This window comes from Corvus cornix, chromosome Z (genome assembly GCF_000738735.6).
Source record: "Corvus cornix cornix isolate S_Up_H32 chromosome Z, ASM73873v5, whole genome shotgun sequence".
Lineage (NCBI taxonomy): Eukaryota > Metazoa > Chordata > Aves > Passeriformes > Corvidae > Corvus > Corvus cornix.
The window spans coordinates 16,735,102-16,758,178 of NC_046357.1; the positions used below are offsets into that span (position 1 = coordinate 16,735,102).

The window sequence follows — 23,077 nt, forward strand, 5'->3', positions numbered from 1 at the left end:
CGGTATGCAGCTTGCTGGGGATCTCCATGGAAAATTGTCCAGAGGAGTCCATGTAGTCCAACAGCACTGTGGCAGCTGTGTTTTGGGTGATGCCAATCCTTCCTTCTGGTTTTGGCCTGAGTGTTTCATCTCTAGTCTTTCAGCTTCAAATACATTTATCCTATACTAGGTTAGACCTTTGTATTGAGGGATCCGGTGTCATCACATCTACAGAACAAAAGCATGGAAGCAGATAATAGGAAACCTTTAGCCCCCTGACTGTCAAATCGGTTCAACAATCCACGTTCATCTCCTCTTGTTCTTCTGTCTTCCTAATCACTCTATCAGTATATACAAAGAGAATTCTTTAAAGTTGTTTTCTGGTTTCATGTGTGAGGTTTTATCAAGCTCATCTTTGATTCCATTATTTCTTTTCTCTATACTTACAGGTACTTTTGTCCACAAATGCAAATTCAGATATTATATCGAGGTTTGCCTTGAAATTTCATTTATAGTTACATACTCTACAGCTCCAGCCTAGCAAGTCTGAAATTACCCTGGTCCTCTTGTTGCGTGCAAAGCTTTGTAGGTATAGATTAAAACCTGTCAAAACATGCTTCAACTGGTTTTTCTTGTAGCATGCAAAATGTTTCTGATGTTTCTAGCCTTCCTCTTTAATTTTCTCGTTCTTTTCATTTGGCTCTATAAATGGTTACCGTTTTTCACCCAAACAAGCACTTTGTGCTGTTTCTCCTCACAGCTCAGAAACTGTGGAGAGGTGAGCAAGACTGCACCACTCTGTCCGTTCTTTTCCTCACTCACTCCTTCATGGGATAGCTTTCGAAACCCAAGAAAGGTCACTGGGCTGCTTCTTGATGGACTTACCTGTTATTTTCACACATCTTTTAATACCTGAACTATGAGCTCTCACTGTCCTGATGGGTCTCTTTGTTCTATTTCAGTGTTGTCTTAACACAGTAGTTCAGGCCGGCGTTGTTCTGTCTGCCTGGATGGGGTCTGTCCCAGGGGAAACACAACAGGGGAGGGATTTTTGAGAGGAAAGAATTGGAAGAGGACAGACCCAGAACACTTTCCTGCTGTTCCGACTGCTGCCCATGCCAGTTCTTATTGCCCCGCTGAAGCTTTTTCTGTTTTAAGGTGGACTTTTACAATAGCCACCTTACTGAAATATTAGGCTAATGAAAGTCTTCCTGAGTTTTGTTTGAATCCAGATGCATTTGAAATATTTTCCTTGCTCGTTTTTGTCTGAGTTGAAGAAATCCTGGATTTGTCTGTGTTTAAAGAAAGACAACTAGTTTGCTACATAGTTTTGTCCTCAGAGAACTGTCTAGGAGACATAATCAAAGTTTCCTGTTTTAGGACACTGCTGATCTTACTGGGGTGTCTGTATTTCCATGTGCGATGTTGTTCCGATTTTCCCATGTCTTGCAGAAACCTTGGACAGCACAGTTGTAATCTGTAATGAAGCACTTCTTTGTTCTGCCTATTTTGAGCTGTTCTTTCTTGTTTCTGTTCGTTTTCCTTACTTGTTTGGAGTAATTTCTAGAGCTACACCTATATCTTAACACCTCCTGCTTCTGCTTTCACGTGCCTGTCTCCCTCATTCTTACCCTACCATAATGCTGATCATGAGCTACCACTTTCCCCTGGGCTTAGATAGGTATTTGAAAACATCTCCTTTCAGTGTTTAAGTGCCGGGTTTTCTGTCAGGATAAGATAATTAACAAGTAAAGAGAACTGCAGCATTATGAAACATCGATGGCATCGTTGTAAAAAGAGGTGGAGTTCTATAGGATGTAAACGACTGCAGTAGCTGTGTGCATGTGGCTGAAATGCAGCCCTGGTTTGTAGCTGTACTGAACTAATGCTGATGCTTTGGTGTGGACTTCTATTTTTGTCTGTTTTAGTATCACCTAACGATAGCAGTAACTCTGAAACCATGTTTTTCCCTTAGCTAATATTGCTTCATTATAATGAAAGTCAGCCCTCAAAATGTGAAGAAGCATCCTGGTAGTAGTGAAATAAAATTGCTGGGAAGATGGTGGTAAGATGATTTAAGTCAGAACTCTCATGGAGTCAATAATCAGTAACTGGAACATGGAACTTCCGTTTTTTTGTGAGATAAAGTTAATTCCATTTGAAAAGATACTTAAGGTGACATGAATTGAATTATTCAAACTGGCCTTCTCAGCATTAACTCTAGGTTAATATCTCATGATGCCTCTGGTTTCATTATAGGAGTTTTAAGTACATAACTTTTTATAATAAATTCAATACCTAGAAGCCGAACTGAAATTGGTTTACCTTCTACCAACCCATAAAAAGAAGCATTAATTGTAAAGTGAATATTAAAGTGGTCACTAAAGTTGACTCAGATTCAGAGAGATAGCACTTTGGTAAAGGAAGAGCTTTACTGCAAAATAGGCTTCTGCCTTGCTGTTAATAGAAAATATAATTCATATTAAAATGCAGTTAAACTTTTCTATCAAAAATGATTTTTGGATATACTCTCTGCAGTGCCCAAATGTTCAGTCTTTGTCAGAAGCTTTACACAGACATGTAAAGAAAATTGCCCTTGTTCTAGGTAATCATGTCTGACCTAGTTTATATACTTGCTACTTCACTGCCATCTCAAACAGTGGCAAGAATCCAGTTTGCTTTGGCAAGTACTGGCTGATGAATCTGTAGATGTTTTGCAGTGTAGGCTAGGACTTGAGGCTCTGAAGTTGGACAGGCAGATAAGTTTCTGCAGAACTGGGGCTCTTGAGCTCTATCACCTTAAGGAAGGATAATACCTGTGGTCTCGGCCCTGCTTATTAATGTTAATCTTTGAATTTACAAGTACAGCTGGCAGAGTTTGTTTCTTATTTGTGGAAGATTACCAACACATCTGCCAATTCCCTCGATTCACGAAGATTCTTGTGTGTGTGTGTGTGTGTGTGAGGCTTCAGTTCTTCCTTGTGTAGAAAAAGCATGGATATGGAGTGGGATTATAAATGGAAGGGAATATCAAGAATTTATTTTCAATGGTGTATCATTTCCCCTCTCCTTCTGTGTTCTGATGTCTGCCTCCTCTTTTGGGGGGTCTGCCAGTGGCCTTCATCAGGAGGAAGGTACTGTTCAATGCTAAGCACCATGCAAGCGTCCTGAAAAACATGGTCTGCTTTGGATGTATTGTAAAATCCTAACAAAATTGACTTTTGGGAAGGCTTTTTTTTTTTAACTTTTTTTTTTTTTAATGTTGCTATTTCTCTTTTATCACTTCTTAAAAATTGTTGAATGCAGTTGTATCACTTCACAGTAAAATCTGAAAAAAGCCATAAGCCTTGCTTTTTTTTCATATTGGAAAATAAGATTCGTGCCTTTTTTTTTTTTTTTGACATAATAAGGATGATTACATATTAAAACTTCAAACGTTACTTACTTGATTTATTAATTTTTTTTCTTTGACAAAGATATCGAAACATACCAATCTTCAGAAGCTTTTCTGTCCCTAAACTTCCCCAGTTCGATTTTTTTTTCCAGCACAGGTCACCTTTAAACACATTCTTAGCTTGCTTAAAGAAAAAAAAAAAATCCCACACATGCAAAGGGTTTTGAATGCTATAAGGTAAACCTGCATGATAGAATTGACTTTGTCTGTTTACCCAGCTGTATGGGAACAATGGATGAGCCCATCTGAAAGATACTTGAAAACTGGGATAATAAATAAAGAACTAATTTGAGTTGGGACTCAAGGGTATTGGAATAATTTTGCAAGGCCAACAGAGACAGTTTTAGCATGAGTAACTGTCAGGAATAGCCTTGCATTACCTGTGTTACTTTCTGCAAATCCTCTGATCTCTCTCTGTGCCTCTCTTATCTGTAAAAATGAGATAATGTTTTTATCCTCATTCTTTCTGTTTTTTTACTGAGAATGTCAGATTTCGGGTGCTTTTTCATGGGTGTTCAAAGTGATTAGCAGTGATATTTCAAACATAGGGTGATCTGGAATAGACTACCCTATAATAACATGAAGAAAAATAATGTTTTTTTCCCTTTTACCTCTAAGATACTAGGTCATAGTTCATTTACCTGTCTTTTCTAACAAATGTTAACACTGAACAGGAATGCAGATGGATATAAATATTTAAGCAAAAAGGAAATACCAGTATTGCAATACCTGTGTGTTGCTAGCATTCACAACAGAATTCCACCCACACTCAATCCCCTGGAATGTGTGCCAGAGTAGAACTGTTTGGCTCACCCTGTCTATTTTCTTGATGTGGATGACACTGTATTCCTAGTGATAAGCACTTCACTCTCAACTCACTCAGTTCACTGCTTAACTGAGATTGGTGCCAGTTCACCATCTCTTTGTTCTACAGTCTTTAATCAGTCTTGTCTCTAGTCTCCTTAAGATATTTTGATTTTCCTTTTGTTTTCTTTGAATATGCCTCTCTCAGTTTTATCCATTTAGCTTTAAAAACTGTCCCTCCTGTGGAAATCTTTCCTTGGGTGAGCTGTCGTGTCTGGTGTATATTTTTCTGTTGGGGGATAAATCTGGAAAGAAGACAGTGCCTTTCTTTCCATTCTCCAAGATCAAAACATCCTCTTGGCTTTGTAGGCTTCTGATGATACTGTTATACTTGCGAAACATCACCTCTGGATTTATACGAGCATTTAAATTTGCAGCAGAACTTCCTGTCCTTGAGAAGCACTTTGCAAACTCTTAGATCTGATCTTGCAATTTCTCCGGTCTAACTTGTAGTGGCTCTTGGGAGAATGCATTGTGGCCATACTCACCAGCATCCTCTCACTTTGAAGCGGGAGTAAGGCTTTCTTCAGTGGATTCAAGGCTGCATATGAATGCACTTGCTGTCAAAGACTTTGTATTATGCTACAGGCTGTGAGGAAGGAAACTTCTGTTCTATCCATCACTTTGTGGAGTTGCTGTTTACCTGGCAGTCATTAGGAGTGTAGCTGCCTAGCGATACGCTGGCACTACTGTTGTATAGTCCATTTCACCTATGCACGTGCCCTTTGATTCAGCAGTATTTAGCCTTTTTCAAAACTTGAGACTTTTGAAAATCAGTTTCTCATATACTTACATCCTCAATTCACCAGTTCCCAGTTCCTAGACGTGTCTGATTCCTCCAAGTGTGGCATGTCTTTCATATTGTCATTAACATTACCTTCCTGAACTTCAGGAAAGTTGTTCCTGGTAGCTTTCAAAGTCCAGTTGAACCAGGAACCTAATATACTTTGAAGCTTGCCTTGTTTTGGTGAGGTGTAGACCAGATAACTACCACAGTACCCATCCAACTTGAATTTTTCAGTGACTGTTGTATATTCTCTCGTCACCTGCCCTTCAAGAGGGAGATGATTCCATGAGAACATATTTTGGTAAAAAGTGAAAATGCTTCTGCGCCAGTCCAACAGTTGGAATCCTATTTCTGAAAATGCAGACAGTTAGAGTTGTCATTTCTTGCTGTTGAAATGAATATAGTCTGTAGTTCATCTAGGATTTCATAATCTAAATACCTTTATTCATCCCTGTAGATTACAGATAGCGTGATATAAGCGATTACTATATTGAAAGATAAATTGCTTGCCATCTCTTGCCTGCAAAGCACACATTTTTGTGTGTTGATCAGGGTGTTTAATTAGAAGTGTCTTTATTTAATGAAAGCCAGGTGATTATCAGTTCAGGGCACTAAAGGTTGGTCTTTGTATGGCAGAAAGATTTTTCATGAGAGCCGAGGGTGTAATTTTCTTTCAGCTAAGAAGGTGGGAATTCGTTATCTGTCTGTACCAGGATGATTGCCTGCAGAAATATCTCTTCGAGTTGGTTCTGAATACCCTAAGATTTAGCTTGAGTCTTTCATTTTGAGCTGCAAAAAGTTCAAACTTAAAGTTTTTCTGATGCACAGTTTGCCATTTGAAGTTTGTAAGGAGTCTCCTTCTGGGATTTTACCCACCATAGGACAAATTTCTTAAGTTCTTGAGACAGTTGGACTCATCTCCTTATATAAGCAGAATGTAACTGGTGAGGTGGCATCAGCACAGGCCATGCATCCACAGCATTTACTGCAAGTCTGCATACATACTGCATGTGATTTTTGGTTAACAGCAGCATGTTTACCTGTCTCTGATCCAGTGAATGCATTAAATATCATTGCATAACAATTTTTGGTTGCCGTCTATTTATGGCAAGTGCCAGAAAATGTCTGCCATGTCTCTCTCTTTGGCTTATAGTAAGACACATTGCTCTTCATTTTGAAACTGTGCTTGTATAATTTCAGATTTTGGAATGTGGGTAGAAACAGATCATGTAGACATTCAGAGCCATCATGTGCCAAAGATGTTTCATAGTACTGTCAACAGAAAAAGGGGTACATGAGTTTCTCCTGTCTATGCAAGAAAATGGTCGATCTGAAACCGAAGTATTCAAAGCTACCCACACATCTGCATGGGCTCTCAGGCTGACTGAGTTACTTACTAAGATTTAGAGTGCAGGAAAGCAAATGATGTCCTCTGACCTCTCTTGGAAGTCTGGATTACCTTGAAATTGGTCTCTGCCTTGAAATAAAGTAATTTCTCATTAATCTTTAATAGATGCATTTAATTCCATGTTAAATCTTTCCCCATCTGTTCTCCATAAATGGTAGCAATTCTATTGACTGGAGCAGACCAAAAAAATCCTTTAGGATGTCTTCTGTTTTCTGGTGTGTAATTTCAAAAACTCCTCTTACTCTCTGGAGCTGAGTCATGACCATCAGTACCTTAGTTGTACGATGCATCTGATGAATGTCTCTGCTCTAAAACTTCAGAGGAATTGTTGCAGTGGGGTCTCCTGCAACATCCATAGGCAGCGAGAACCCATGGAAAGAAATAGGGAGTGATTCTTGATAGAAGTTTCAGAGATCTTTATTTTCCAGCCACATGGCCGGGGGACTGCCGAAAAGACTCTGGAATCACCGGACAACCAGGGTCCTCCCCGGGCAGGGGAACACAAAATAACCAATGGGGAACAGGATTAGGGTACATGTGACCAGGGATCAGGGAGACCCTGTGCCTAGGCCATGCCCCTAGCCCAGGGTCCCCTCTCCCAGGACCCCATGGCAGGGGGGAGGAACCCCAACAAGGAATTTTCACAAAGAAGACCTGCTTGGTGGATTAGGCTGGAGATGGTGTCTACCTGGAATTTAGTAAAGCTTTTGACCCTGTCTTCTGCAACATTCTCCTGGAGAAACTGGCTGTTCATAGCTTGGATGAGTGCACTGGTGACTAGGGAAAAAAAAATAGCTGGATAGCCTAGCCCAAAGAGTGTTGGTGAATGGAATTACATCCAGCTGGGGCTGGTCACTAGTGGTGTTCCCCAGGGCTCAGTACCAGGACTAGCCCTGTTTTTTATCTTTATCGATGATCTGAATGAGGGAATCGAGAGATCCCTCAGTCAGTTTGAGAAGAACACCAGGTTGGGTGGCTGGAGGGCAGGAAGGCTCTGCAGAGGGATCAGGACAGGCTGGATCCGTGGGCCAAGGCCAAGTGTGCGAGGTTCAACAAGGCCAAGTACCAGCCCTTGGGTCACAACAACCTCCTGCAGCTCCAGGCTGGGATAGAATGGCTGGAAAGCTGCTGAGTGGGAAAGGACCTGGAGGTGCTGGTTTTCCGTGGCTGAACATGAGCTGGAGTGTGGCCAGTTGGGCAAGAAGGCCAATGGCACCGGGCTTGTGTCAGCAGTAGTGTGGCCAGCAGGACCAGGGCAGGGCCCATCCCCCTGTGCTGGGGGCACTGGTGAGGCCACATGTCAAATCTTGGGTTCAGTTTTGTTTCCTCACAGCAAGAAGGACACAGAGGTGCTGGAGCATGTCCAGAGAAGGGAAGGGTCTGGAGCACAAGTCCTGTGAGGAGCAGCTGAGGGAGCTGGCGGTATTCAGACTGGAGAAAAGGAGACTTGGGGGACCTTCTCACGTGCTGCAATGACCTGAAAGGAGGGTGTAGCTAGGTGTGGGTCAGTCTCTTCTCCCAAATAACAAGGGACTGGACAAGAGGAAATGACCTCAGGTTGTGCCAGGACAGATTTAAGTTGGATATGAGAAAAAATTTCTTCGTCGAAAGAGGGGTCAATCATTAGAACAGCCTGCCCAGGGAAGTGGTGGAGTCACTTCTGTATCCTGCAAACATATAGAAGATGTGTAGATGTGGCAGCTGGGGACGTGGTTTAGTGGTGAGCATGACAGTGCTGGATTAATGGTTGGACTTCATGATCTTAGGTGTCTTTTCCAACCTAAAGGGTTGTTTGCTTCTGAGAACCTTGGTCCCTTCTGTGACTAGGTCAAGGACCTACTCTTGCAGGCTTTCACTTTTAAACCTCAGCAGAAAAGCTTTTATTCACAGTCATATTGAGAACATCATTTTAGTCAGGAACCATTTAAGTTCATGGCAACAGAGAATGAGACTGAAAATTTTAACGGAGAGTTTGTCTCATTAAGTGAGAGCACAAGACTGCAAAGGTAGTTGCCTGTGAGCAACTGAAGTCACTCTTTTGGATGTTAAGTGACAGCTGTGGAGACCATTTTTTTCCTGAGATCCATATGCCGCTCATATAAAGCACAGCATTCCACAGTTAATGTGGCTTCTTTTTGAATACTTATCCTTCAGAACTTGTTCAGCTAGGCACTCTGGGACTCCTTGTCATTTGTGGTTTTGGTGTATTTGAGAGTGTCCCTTTTAATGAGTGTGTACGTTTAGGCATGGGGTTGAAGGAGACAGAATAGTTATTTTTAGCTGTAACTTTTGCATTAGGTGTGAGCACACTTCCTTGGGGTCCCTGGAGATCTTGAGGTTGGGAGGGATAGAGGACCTGGGATGCACAGTGGTGTTCTTGTATCAGCAGACATGTGGGAAGGACTTGCTTCTGACCAGCACCGCCAGTGAAAAAGCCTCCTGTTCTGTGTATGTGGGTGCATGTGCAAACATCACATGAATGAATACACTGACTTGTAAGTAACCTTGTTTTTAGCAAACCCATATTTAGCACCCATTGAAGACACAAACTTATGGCTGAAACATCAGCACAAGTTCAGCATTCCCACTTGAACTGATATGCGTGTAGCAAGCTTTGAATATAATACCCTCTCTGGTTGTGTGACTACAGTATTTTCTACTTTTTCTAAATCTTAACACAGAAATAAGTCCCAGATTAATTAATTTACTTATTTATAACTTGGACATTCTGGTTAATCAGCTGATGTCAGCCTTTTGAAACATTATCTTATGCCCTTACTATAGATTCCAAAGGTTCAGGTAAAATCAGAGCCAGGAATAGGTCTGGAGGTAGTCCTTTTTACTTGCAGAAATGAGAGCTCAGAAACACATTTAAAAAGGTCTTTAAATATTTAGGCCATTGTTTTTCATTTTTTTTCCATGGGAATATCATTAATGGGACATGAGAAGTTTTGATTAATATTTTTCATTACTTGTGCTGACTATGAGAATTCTGCATGCAAGTGTGCAGCTGGGACTGCTACTGTGGTCTACCAGGTAGGTGAGGGCTGGCAAGCAGATGAATTGGGATCTAATTCTGTTCTGTTGCTGTATTGCCATCAAGTTATTTAATTGCTTTCTGGATTAGTTTGTGGCTCTTTAAATAGGAGATGGTGCCCAGTGTTTGTTAGAGAATGTAAGCTCAGTGAATTTAAAATGCTGTGTAAATGCAAAGTTGAATTGTAGGTCTAGTTGTAAGATAATGTAAGGAGAGCTCAGTTAGCAAGTATTCAACATGGGGAAAACTCCTCCCTCCAATGCTGTATGATATAAGGCAGATGCATATGGTATGATCCATTTCATGGACGTGTTTATTCATCAGAGGTAAAAAGAATCACATCATCTGAAATGGGAGAGTATGTGCTTCTGTGAGTAAAATACAAGAAGAAAACACTGGAGTCCTTTATTAGGTAGACGCATCCCTATGCATTTTTATTATCAGTTTATTTAAGGATTAATTATACTATAACAGTTTACTGAAAACACTGTGGTTGTAATAGTGTGCTTATTTAAAAAGAAATAAATTTGGAGGACTATGGATTTGCTTTATAAAAAGTATTTGAAAACTTGCAGCTTTTCCCTTTCAGTGCTTTGTCAGTCAAGCTGAGTAACTTGGTGGACATGTACGTATTGGAAAGTTGCTCCCTGATTCCTTCTTTGTAATGATGAGTAACAGCAATGTCAGTCACTCTTGGGTCCCTGTGTACATGGCAAGAGTGAAAGTGTGGAACACCTGCAGAAAGTTACTCAAATCCAGCAGGTGATTCAGTTTAGATGAATCTGGGCATCTTCTTTTTGAAGTCCTTATTATTTTTTATTAAATATCAGGATACTCTGTTTACTTTTTCATGAATGTTTAGATGGCATAATCACTAAGATAACTAACACTGCACATAAAGTGGACAACCCTAAGTAGTAAGAACCATTTTTTTTTTCTGGTCTGGCTTGATTTTCAGAAATATTATTAAGGCTCTTTACATGTTGAACTAATCCCTTCTCTTAAAATTAATAAGTATTTTAAGTATTCCTTTTAATTTGTCTTCAACCTGTTGGGTCCATAAGTCTGCACTTCTGTATGGGAACAAATTCCAGATAGAAGGCTGCCAAACAGACCTGGCAAAGTTAGGGATCTTCATTACTCACTTTTAACCTAATAGAAGCAAGTTAAAAGATTGAATTAAGAGATTAGTGGTTCTGTTAAAATAAACACTAAATAAAAAGTTTAAGGATATTGTGAAAACACTTTGAAATGTCAGAAACACTGTAAAGTGGAGGGCTGGTCATTTTTTAAATTATCAAAAGTGTAGGAGAAACCTCTTCTTACTTTGGGTGTGATCACCAATTTTCTTTTCTCTTTGTGTTAGTGAAGAATCTTTACATATCATGGTTTGATAGACAGGTTGACCTGAGTAAGAGCTAAAGTGGAAGTTGCCATCCATCACAGTAAGATGCACTATTTCACCGTGGTAGGGGGCAGAAAAAAGTTTATCCTGGGGGCATCTGTGAGCACATAAGGCTCAGTTATTTGGATGGCAGATGCTGTTTGAAGTAGGGAACATCTCACTGTGTGTGCTAGCAGGCGTGAACTGGTGCAAGGCCAGTAAGTTGTGGGTACATGTGACAGCCCTCTGGGAACAGGAGGCCACTGTTCCCTTGGTGCCTGCACAGAGCCAGGCACAGACCTGGGAGGTGATGCTGTCAGCACAACCATCACCACTGTGGGTTTGGAAAATTTCCTTTCTCTGATGGTCGTATTGAAGTAATGAAGATTTAGACACCTCTAACAGAAAGCTGTTCCTCCCAGAAACTGATCCTCACAGTTACAGTTTTTACATGTATTTATCTCTTTTCACAAAGGGGCAATTAAACTCCCATAAGTCTGCCAAATTTATTACATTCTGTCTACCTAAATATTTCCTGTCATTTCAGTTGAATGTGGCATTTTCCGGTTCTTTTTATCTTGCAACTGCTTAACTGTCACACATTCTTTCTGAGCTGGCTAAATGTCGAGGGTGGAATAAATTATTACTCACATACTGTTATTTGTATAACTGTACTATTTGGATTGGGGACCAATATCCTCTTGTATTAGGTATGCATCTGAATTTGAATCTGAATGATGGTCACTGTTCCAAAGAAGTCACAATGTTGATGTGTTGAAGCATTTTTTTAAAATCAGTTGGATATGAAAGCTGCTTTGAAGATAAATGCAGCATGATTAAATTAAGTATTACTTACTGATATATATTTCTTGCATAAATTTGATTTTCTATTTACATTGCTTCCTGAAAATGCCATTGTTAATAGAGTTCTGACATCTTATTTCCCTTATTGCTGTCTCAGTAGCATTTTATTTCTGATGCTTTAATAACTCAGTGTAGACTGAAAGGATAAAACTGAGGGAATTGACTGAACTAATTAGACCCTGATTTGTCTGGCTGTCCAGCGCCTGACAAACGTGTCTTTGACATAAACAGAATAAAACATTTCTGCCATTAGCCACTTACAAATATCTATTTTGGCAGAGCTTTGAAACTATTTAATTCTCAGGGCATATTGTGCTGGGTAAGGAACCAATTCAGGATTTTTCTTTTGCCATTGTGACTCCCCCTTCCTGTCTGTGTTGAAATAGAGTCATATTTAGTAGCTTCACAAAAACTCAAAAACAGTTAATGCAGTTATCACCCTAACAAACTGAGTATTTCTGAGAAAGTGGAAATGTTCCCATTTCAGTTTCTGGTTAATGACACACTTGAGTATGGGATCTGAAATGTCAGTCTTTGTATTTTCGAACCTGTAGAAACTTGAATAAAGCTTATACATAAGAGCAATCAACTCTTATAGCAGTAGGCTAAATATCAATTTCTGAAAATAAATTTTATAGGAATCTATTCTCCAGACAATTTGACTTTTAAATGTTTAAAAATGTGACATCTTTATATAAGTGAATATAGATTGAGGCAGGAGCTATAAAAACTTGAAGTTTCCATGATCACCTACTTTCCACTATCACCTGTTAAACAGCACAACTGGATACAATGTGGCTTTACTACTTTCCTTGCAATAATTTACTGCCCTTCTGACCTATAAACAGATAACCATTAGCATGACTTGATACTGTTAGATGTTTGGATACATTCTCAGGTGTAATTCACGGTTTTAAATATTGTGTGTGTGGAAGGTTTTATAACCCAGCATTTGGAAGACGGCAGCATTACATTTCCTTTTGCAGTGTTTTGGGAGTAATGATTTGTCACTGCAGCCTTGTTACAGGGCTTCCTGAGTGAGCATCTTCTCACCTCCTCCTGAATTGTTGTATCCTTATGTAAGGACTATTGAAAAATTCATTAAACACCTTCCCTTTTGTCATTGCTTTCTCTGAGGGTGACTTCACTGCAGTCTGCATGCAGAAAGTTTTTGGTGACCTCAGTTATTGATTTACACTTACAGCTTCATTGCAGTAAGGGGGGGGTGGAATTTGGGAGTGAATGGAAAGTGGGTCCTTGTCCTGCATCTGCTACTGATTCACTCTGTGACCTTTGGGTAATTACTTCAGCTTTCTGTGCCTAAGCTCACTATTTGTACAGTGAGGTCAACAGTGCTTCCCACCAGCAGTTGTAAAGCTTTTCAAGTTCTGTGCTTGAAAACCACAAGAACAAAGCACCGTCAAGATTCATAACGGCATTACTCCCTTTGCACCAAAGTCCTCTATTGAAATAAGAACAGTTGGGCTGGGGCAAGAGTGGTGAATCAAGTCTGTAATCCCTTTTCTGGTTTTGAGATATAAAATAGCTGTAAGAAGTGTTCATGCAAAATGGCAAACCATTTAAATGCCAGCAGGGTTTATTAGACTCCTCAGGTTGCTGCTTTTGAGCACTGTGTCTCATTTTGGTCAGAAATAAGGTGACACATTGGTCAGAACACCCAGGTGATGCATGGGTTTTCACATCTAATTAAACTGAGGGTGCAGTATTGTGCCTGAGCTGTGCCTGTTAATGGAAATCAAAGGGTTAGCACCAGGTACAGGTGCTGACTAGGTAGTGAGCTAAAGACCAGTGAGCACTTGGTAAGGTTCATTTCATCATTGTTCCAGTCAGTTATTTAAAAAGGTTAGGGGCAGGGGAAGTAATCTTGAAGCATGTCAGCTGAAAGGGGTGTACCCTTTGAAGAAGAATGCATGGAAGGATCTTGAATGACTAGCTGAAGACTGTATGTTAGTGAGACCTCAGGTGCTTAATCCTCATTTCTTTTATGAACTTAGTTTTTAGAGCTTGTTTTAGGACATAATTGAGAAGAGGGCTCATAGTAGTCAACAAAGCCAACTTTACTTGGTAAGCCAATATAGATTAAGAATGATTGAAGATAATCAGAAGACTTCTGACATTCACGTAATGTTTACCTAAAGCACGCATTGTAACTTGTTTGTTACAGAAGTTATTGTCTGGAGATTAACAGTGAATGGGTGAAATGGGAATATAAGACCAGAATGAGAAAAAGACAAAGGGTAGGAACAGGGAGATGTGTTCAAGTGGAAGAACAGGGAGGTGATGTAGCCATGCTCTGTTGATACTTGTGAACTATGATAATGCTATTTCAGTAGATATTTCCAGAAGAAGAATACATCCAGGTTATTGTTTCTTGAGAGGGTAATCTTCTAACATAGGCATTGTGAAGAATATCTGTAAGTGCATGTAGTGTTGGTAAGAGGGCTTTGTGGATATCCAGACTTGATATTTCTCTCAAACTTGGAAGAAATTCTGTCACTTATTCTATAACTAAGAGTAAGTATGTGCATTTGCTACACAGCAGGTGTCTTCAGTTTGCCAAGTTCAGCTGCCCATCAAAGATGAGATCATTTAATTGAAAAAAGGCTTTTATACATTTGTAGTAAGCTGTAGAGACAATGTGGGTAGGGAATAAAATGATTGGAGGAGCAGTAGAAAGTATGCAGCACAGGTCAATGAGAGGTCCTCTGTAATGACAATAATTGTTGGGAACATTTTAAAATACACTTAATCAGTATTGGGATTAAAAAGATTTAATATCTGACAGGCAGAAGTTTGTACATAGCTGTGGTTAGAGAGCTTGCTTAGGAAGTGGAAGATCTCTGCTGAACTAGTGAAGATTGGGTTAATAAGGTCTGACTGTGGCCCAGTTTTACATCTTTAAGGTTTTGGAGGCATGTTGGGATTTGGTGTTGCAGTTATGCTGCATTACTGAATTGAAATTAGTTTTTCATACATCAGAAGCAAGTACTGCACACTTGTAGTTTTACTGAAATATTAATAAAAAAAAAGTCCTTTCATTCCTCAAATGCTCTTAAAATGTTCTTTCTAACAAGATAATAACTGTAACCTAACAATTTTATATGCATAACCTTTTGTAGGCCATGCAGCGTGTGCAAGCAGAAATGGTGGGTTGTAAAAAATTAGTGTGGTTGTTTGTATTGTGTTAGTGTTTCGAAGATCAAGCTCCATTCTATTAGGGATAGCATAAATATTAAAGGAAGATACAGATTTCTGGCCCATGCTGCAATTTTGCAGGAGCACAGCTTGATGCTCATACCTGTGTATGGCCTCTTTACTGGGCAGTCTGGTGGCGTTCTGGGCAACAGGGTCCTTAGCCTGGAAATATGTACTGACAGCCAAGGGAGTTGTCAGGTTTTGTGAACTGCTGTAATAAACTAGAAACAAAATTCAGATTATCTGCTTTATTTGTGTCACTGCAGAGGTGCTGGAAAATGGAGGGGCCACAATCATCAGTCTTGGAGTCATTTAGGCAGGTGCTGCACATGTAAATAAGACAGAGTTCCTGTCCTGTCCAGTTTATGGTTTGGGGTGCAAGCAGCAGAGAAATGAAAGAAAAATATGTAGTGGTGGTAGCAGAGATGGAGAGACAAGGATGTCCACAGACCGTATTGCCCTATGCTTGCTGGGAGCACAGTGGTGCTCTGTGCCTGCCTTACTGTTATCTTCTAGCAGTAGTAACCAGCAGTTGTTAGCCCTAGCGGGGCTTGCTATTCTGATTACCGTCTTGCTTTTTCCCCCTCAGCTTGGATTCCCATGTAGTTTTAGCAATATTCTTATGGAGAACTGTTAGAGCAAGATAGGAAGCGAATGTTTTATGGCAGTTCAAATTTGTGCTGGAAAATGGCTTAAAGCATTCTCTTTTAACCTGAGCACTTAGTACAATATTTGTGGCAATCAAGAATGCAGGAAATGAGGATGCTTTGTAGCAGAGTTAATGAAGAAGATTCCAGTGTGTGCAAACCCTTGGCTGCAGTTACGCTAGTGCTCAGAAGGTGCTTATTTTCCTGTCTTTCAGTAAGTCCTTCCCTGATCAGGCAGTCTTGCAGGAGGATTTTCCGTATGTGGCAGATGAGGCACGGAGGAGAGGGCCTGTGGGAGATCACATGCTGGGTCAACGGTGAAGAAACAGGATCTTTATTTGTTGTTTGTTATCAGAAATGAATTACTTGAGGGCATGGTTGTGCCCTGCTTTGGTCAGGTGCCCCCTGAACAGGCTGATACGTTGTACCACATAGTGGTATTAGCTCAGCTCCCAGAAGCAGTAGAGCTGCATCAGTAATTAGTTCTTCTCAGCAAGCTTAATTAGCAGGCTCAAGCAGATACTGCACTGACATGGATACTTAACTTCTGGTTCCTGAGCCAGCTTAAGTATGTGTGCAAGAGCCAAGCGCTGTGCAGTGTGAACTTAAAGTTTTGCCATCTTTGCTTTATTTCATTTACAAAACAGACCTTAAAACTCCTTTTAAACTTCTTTCCTCAAACTTCAGCTACAGCCAGTGCATTTAGAGGTCCTTTTTATCTGTGTGGATAAGGAATAAGTACTGCTTTAAACAAGGCCCACACGTGTCTGATAGAGAATATTCTTTTTGATTAAAATCCATTGGTTAATTATTCAAACAACTTTTTGTTGCTTTTATCATTGTTTTTTAAATCAAATCCCATTTCAGTCATCTTTTTAGGCAAGAGATGACATACATAAAATGATCTTAATGTTTATTTGAACATCCAAATGCAATAAATCTGCTCAGTATTTCAATAGCATGCTTATTAATAGAACACATTATTCTGTTCAATATTGCATTGTCTTTAAAATTTAGCAGAGCATTAGTAGTGATGAAACTAGCTTAAATCAATATATCCCTGTTATGAGCCTATCTGTGTAAGAAGAAGAAAATTCAAAAATTTGCCTGTAGCACAATAACTAGGTGATAGTTGCACAAAGAGATCTAAAAGGAAGAGTTTCAGTGAACTTTTAGTTTCTAATTTAGAGTGTGTGCAGATCACAATGTATTAACATTAATTTTAATAGGAATCTTTTTAGAACAAAAAAAATTCCTGAGAAAATACTTTGATTGCTTAGAATTAAATTTTGGTTTCACTGTCAATAATGAAAAGCTCCAACTCACTGGAGTAGGCTTTATAACTACACCACATGCAACGCCTAAATTGAGTATTGTGAATACAGTCCAGAAAATATCACAGATATTTTCCTATTCAGTTGCAGAAATTGTGTGAAAAAACAAGTGCGCGAAGAAAAACTAAAATTAGATTTAACATTCTCAGCTTGGCAATCGCACGCTTCCATTAAGTGTATGGGCCAGAATTTTTATACTTAGATGTCTAAAATTAAACCCCTGAATAAAAGACCTGATTGTAGAAAGTGCTTAAGCACAGTGTTTGTAAAGAGATGCATGCCCTAGTTCTGATAGTTTAATTTTAGTTTTCTTGGTGGGTTACTGTCACTTCATTTAACTCAGTTTTGCCGCAGAACAATGTCTTGTTCTCTTGACTTAAGCTGGTTGAGTTGAACGTCAGGGAGTGCAGGGATGTGCCCTTGCAGCACAGCGACTCAGGTGGGTGTAACTGTGTCTTACACCACTCAGTATTTACAAGTAAGGAAGCAGAGAGAAGACTATTGAAAGTCAGACCTCTCGTTCCTTCTAGGAAACTCTTAAAAATGTGAAGTAACCCCAGTATTGCTGTGGGGAAAAGCTGCCTGGTTTCCACTTTTGAGAACCAGACTAACATTCTACCCAAATTGATTCTCCAATTTCTGAAAGGCAGTTTGGGGTTGCATCTCAGCAGTGTGTTTGCTAAGAATGCTCTCATATTGAACACTTGCTGACTTTTAATGTGTTTTTCATTGTGTATTGCCTACAATTTTTTGCATTGATTTCAGATTGCTTAAATCCTCCAGAAATATCCAGTACCCACCAAAAATCAAACCAAAACAAAATAACCCACACCAAAAACCCCAACAAAGACCTCCAAAAATCCTCTCCCAAAACTTCAGCGATACTGTGGAGGAAGCAGTTTGCTCCTCTTCTCTATCATACTCCACCCATGGAGCTGAAGGTCTTTAGCAAACGTCACCTCACAGTGCTTTTGTGAGATGGGTAAGTAGTAAAGTGTTACAGATGGATATCTTGAGTCATGGATGGGTTGAGTAATTTACTGTTGAGATATCAGTGGAAGAGGCAGATGAGTGACAGCATTCCTGCTCATGAACTTGCTTGCTCTTTCCCCTTCTTAAGATGTTGAAATGTAATGAAACTTAAACATTTTTAAACAACTTCCAGATTAAATTTTAATAGGAATGAAAAATGAACAATATTCTTACAAGTAAGAAATGGTCTTCATTATTTTTTAAAGTCCATATCATAAGGAACAGCACCATTAATAAGAGGCTTGAGTTTTTTTATATTATGTACACTGTTCAGATAGAAATTTAACAGGGAATTTTAATGAAATGATGGCAGAAATCACATTTTTATTACATCCCTTTGCAGAATATTTCCTGCGAGACCAAGATAGAGAGAGGCCAAAATTAATGGCTTTTCATAGGAACTGAGTGATAAGTTATGGAAAGCTTATAGGGATAATAATTTTAGGCTGCTGTTTGGATAGCTAAACAGCCTTATGGAGAAGTGCTGTTTAATAGACATATCATGGGAATTAAAGACATTTGGATGTTAATTTGTGTACTTATTTTTGGTATAGGACCACAAAGAGAAATTCATTTTACAGATACTTTGCCTGCTGCTCTGTAGAGAGAGGAAAAGAATTCACTTATCGGATAGTTCCTGTCACTCGACCACTTAAGAGAACATGGAGAGTTGTCAGGGGGCTGCCTCTCTTTTCCTTTTTCTCCCCTCTTGTGGTTTTTAATCTGAACATAAGAGAGCATGATAAGATCTTGCCATGGTTTTGTTCTCATTAAAAATTAAAGAAATTGTTATTTTGGGAAATGAGAGTTATGTTTAGGGAAAATAAGCACCAAAAATATTTATGAAAATCTAAGCAATCTAGCATATTATGTTGACTTAGAGTCGAGCTTGTATTGCCCACTTGGCAAATATATTTTACCATATTGCTGTACAACTATAATAATAAATGAACATATACAAAAGCCCCCATCTACTATGGCAACTGGCGTTTTAAAAGCACTTCACGTGCTCAGTTTCCTGTATTTTAAATGCAGATGTTCATCCAAGTTTTAATACCAATGGGAGGCCCTGTTCAAAACCTGCATTAGAGTGAAGCACAAGGTGGCAATAAACTTAATTTGGGCTTTTATCTTTCTTGGTTCCACCTCAAAGCTTTTAAATATTGCAGTTCTGAAGTGCGAATTTCTTTTGTGTTAGTCATTTCTGTGAACACCTGCGAGCGGCTGGGTTTAATTGGCCTACAGCTGGCACTGACTGTATGTGCAGGGGCTGGGGGAGGCACTCCTGATCGGCTGCCTTCGCGGAGGGCATCATTATCTCCTCGCCTTCCTTTTCAGCTCCCCTTTTTTTTTGTCTTATATACAGGTTAAAAAGGTTTAGGGATTAGGGACCGAAAATAGAAGGGGCTCCAGCGAGATTTGATGGCTCCTGGATGAAGTAATTTCGCCAAATATATCTGCATGCATCAACACCTTATTGAACAAGTCAAGCGTGGATTTGCTAATCTTGTTAGTCAATTTGCAATACTTCTGTGGCTTTCATAGAGGTGACTGTGCCAAGGGCCAGGGAGGCCGAAATGCACAGCAGTGACAACAGGATGGAAGGAGGGAGGAAAGATTTTAAAAGTCCCTTCTCCGTGTTAGCTGTTAGCAGTGAAATGGAAGATGTCACCTTGTATATGCCTGAAACAAAATGAGTACAGGTTTGTGTATAGACATTTTTGGTGGGATGGCTTTGCTTTAGTCACTGATAGTCTCATTTCACTGAGACTCTGGATCTCAGTAATTCAGTTCAAATTAGCAGACTTTCTGTTTCCCTGAGTGTCTTGTATGTGTCCTTCAGCTTTAAAGTAACTATTGCTCTCCTTGTAGTTGATTTTTTCAGTTGATTTTCAGAAATAGGTCCTGGCATGACAAATCTTCTTATTTCATACAAGAAACTACTGCAAAGGAATTGTTTAAAAGTTAAGAGGAAGTAAAAAGTTGTTTATCAGCTGCTGCTTTATAACAAATCAGTACCTTGTTCTCTACCTATAGGCTACCCTGGGCTTTACAGATGAAGTTGAATTATATAATCTTCTATTGAAACGGAACAAGGGAAGAGAGAAATGCAGCCAAATGACTTGAACTAAGCCAAAATGTCCTAAAGGTCATATTTCCCAGTGCTAAGAAGGAGAAAATAGTCTTTATATGGAATATTTTATTCTCTACAGGAGCCAAACTGGAGTTTTGAATCTAAATTGAAAGCTGAATCTAAACTGAAAGCTATGAACAGCCACAAGCCTATAAATACAGATTTTGGATTAGTCTTTGTGTGTCCCTTACAGATGGTTTGTAATTTGGAGAAGGGTGTAGTTTGTGAATCTGGTGAGTTTACTGCATCCGCTGTTACCAGGTGTATTTCCATTAGGGGTTTGTTGTACGTGGCCTGTAAGGGCCCTTCATGCTACTGCCTTGTGAATCCTCTGTGCTTTGTAGCTTAATGGTCTTCTGCCAGGTGAGACTTACTCTACAACAAGAAGATTGCTTAAATGGGCATGAAAACTACAGAAATGCCTCTTCACTTTCTTATTAAAGCACCACATATAATACTGTAGCTAATTTCATCATTTACATGGGCCACAGTCTTACTGATGATTGACTTTGTTCCAGCAAAAGGCATGCAAGTATTATTTTTGAACAAATGGAGTTTCAAAAAATAAATGCACACTGGATGCAAAGTGAATACTAGAGAAATAAGGTCAATTAATAACCTTTCCCAACTTTAATCCTTGTTTTTTTCCCTTGTTGTTGTTTTTCTGGGATCTCACTCCTACTCTTTATGTCAAGCTTGTTGCTTCCCTTTAAAATATTTTTCAGTGCAGATGGATGCTTTAGGGAAATATCATGCTAAAGAGAGCACCATTGCTAAGCAGAAAAGTGATACACACTGGAAAGAAAGAAAGGGCAACTATAAACTGAGTCTGTATGGGTTACTCTGTTCAGATACATGGGCAATATTGGTGAGATTATTTAGGTTGGGGAGAGATGAGTACGGGAATTTTTTTCAATCTGACTTCAGTATAATGTCTTTCATCCTTCCAGGTTTCCATTAAACACAGTTGGTGTGACTGACTGCATGCCCGAGAAAGTGTAGCAGCACCCTCTAACTTCAGGACAACTTGTTCAAGTTTCCTATTTGCGTTACCCAATTGTGTTTAACTGGAATACATTAATATAGCAGACACCTTGCCTTCGTCTAACCGGATTTAGGGCTGAGAATGAGTAGAAAGGTCTTATCTTAATGAAAATGAATTTTCTTCTGTCTGAACAATAATGCAATAAAATGATCAACCTTCTTTTTTTAAGCTGTTAATTGCCTGCATGTGTAATGCTACCCAGCGACATTTTTAGCAGTGCCTGGCGAGGGCCCTGCTGTTGGTCAGAGATTTTCAGAGAGGGCTGAAAGATAACATTATTAGTAACAATTAAGACAAATGTTTCTTTTGTGGCTCGAAGAAGGCTCATTTAGCAAAATCTCTCAAAGGCAAGGCGCTGAGCATTTGCAAGGCTTTATTTATTTTGCAGGAAAGTAAATTGTTTGAGGGAGGGGAGGAACTGGAGTGTACATTAGACCCAGCATAGCAGCAGTCAAAGGCATTCCAGTAATGGCACCAGTGCAGGCCCAAGTGCAGAGCAGTGGGATTTCATATACAGTAAAGGGGGAGAAACTGCTACCTCAAATATTCTTACAGTAACTGAACGCTTTAGTTCCTGAATTAATTAATCAAAGGCCCTAGACTGCAATGTCATTATGAATAGTCAGAACGTTTTCAGCTTGGTGCTTGGCTCATCAGTCTGGCAGACACCGAACTCTGTCAATCCCTATTGAAGTTGTGCCAGTCTTCTCAGATGAAGCTGATTGATGTGAGCCCTTTCCTCACCATTCATTTGGACAGCCAGACTGTGTGTGACTAAATTCTTGGCCATCACAGACATTCAGATGAATTCATTTTGATTAGTTCTAGTTGAGACTTTGGGGAAACATGAAGACTGAATTGCTGTTCTTTTTCTCCCTTGCCCCATGTCATTCTTGAGCTCTTCCCTGGTCCATCCACAATCATTATGCTCATGCACGTGTGCAAGTGAATGCACATGCACACATCTCTGTTGCTAGGCATTAATCCATGGGTCCAGAGTTCAAGAGCTTTTTTATACTAATTGTCTTTTACCAAACTACTTCTCTTCTCTGTACAATGTGATATTGGAAAATTGTGCTGTTTTCTCAGTTGCGGCATTTTAATGCTTGCTCTGTCTTCAGTGAGTTGCTTTGCTTTTTTCCTGCTATCTGGGACAAATTTAGTGTAAATTAAATGACCAGTTCATTTTTTTGCGCTTCATAGGCTGCAGCAAATAATAAACAGCTTATGTAATCTCCTAATCATCAACTCAGCCAAAAAATGTCATAAAACTCTGCAGTATACAGCACCTCGCAATGATTTTTGTAGCCTGCAGAAACCGTATATTATGAATATGGTTTGCTATGGGTTTTTTTATTTAAATTGTCATTATCCTCCATTTGCAGAAAAGAGAAAGACTTTCTTTTCTTATTAGATGTTCCACTTTAAATCCATATTTATTGCCTTTCTGTGTGCTTGTTAATTCTACTTGGAGATTGTTGCTTGCTTTCATTGAATTGGAAAAATGATGTAAATATCAGAAACATTAGGGACGAAGAACTTCTCTAGCCTTTCCTTCTCTGTCCCCCTCCCACCTAGAGTGATATGGGCTTCTCTCAAATTTCCAGTTTCACTTTTGGTAATTCACCTTATCCTTGCATTCTCCATCTATGTGTGTAACCAAAATTTTCATCTTCAACTCCCTACTCCCACTGTAGGATTTTTGTCCTTCCAGATCTTCTTTTAAACATTTTTGTACAGCCTAAATAGCATGAAAGTTGGTTTCCATTGCTTCCCATGGGAGGCTTCTTTTGTGGTTTGCTATCACAAGGCATTTTCATAGCCATTATTTTCCATTTCATCACTTCACACCCCTTTTTAGTAACCTGTATAACTGTTGCCTATTATTTGGT

At 39.4% G+C, this 23,077-nt stretch overlaps 1 protein-coding gene across 2 annotated transcripts in view; it reads left to right on the forward strand.

The window, feature by feature from the left end:
* The window catches only part of KIAA1328 (KIAA1328 ortholog), a 171,894-nt gene that overhangs the window by 69,913 nt on the left and 78,904 nt on the right, over positions 1 to 23,077 (forward strand). The gene's annotated exons all lie outside the window — the stretch shown is intronic.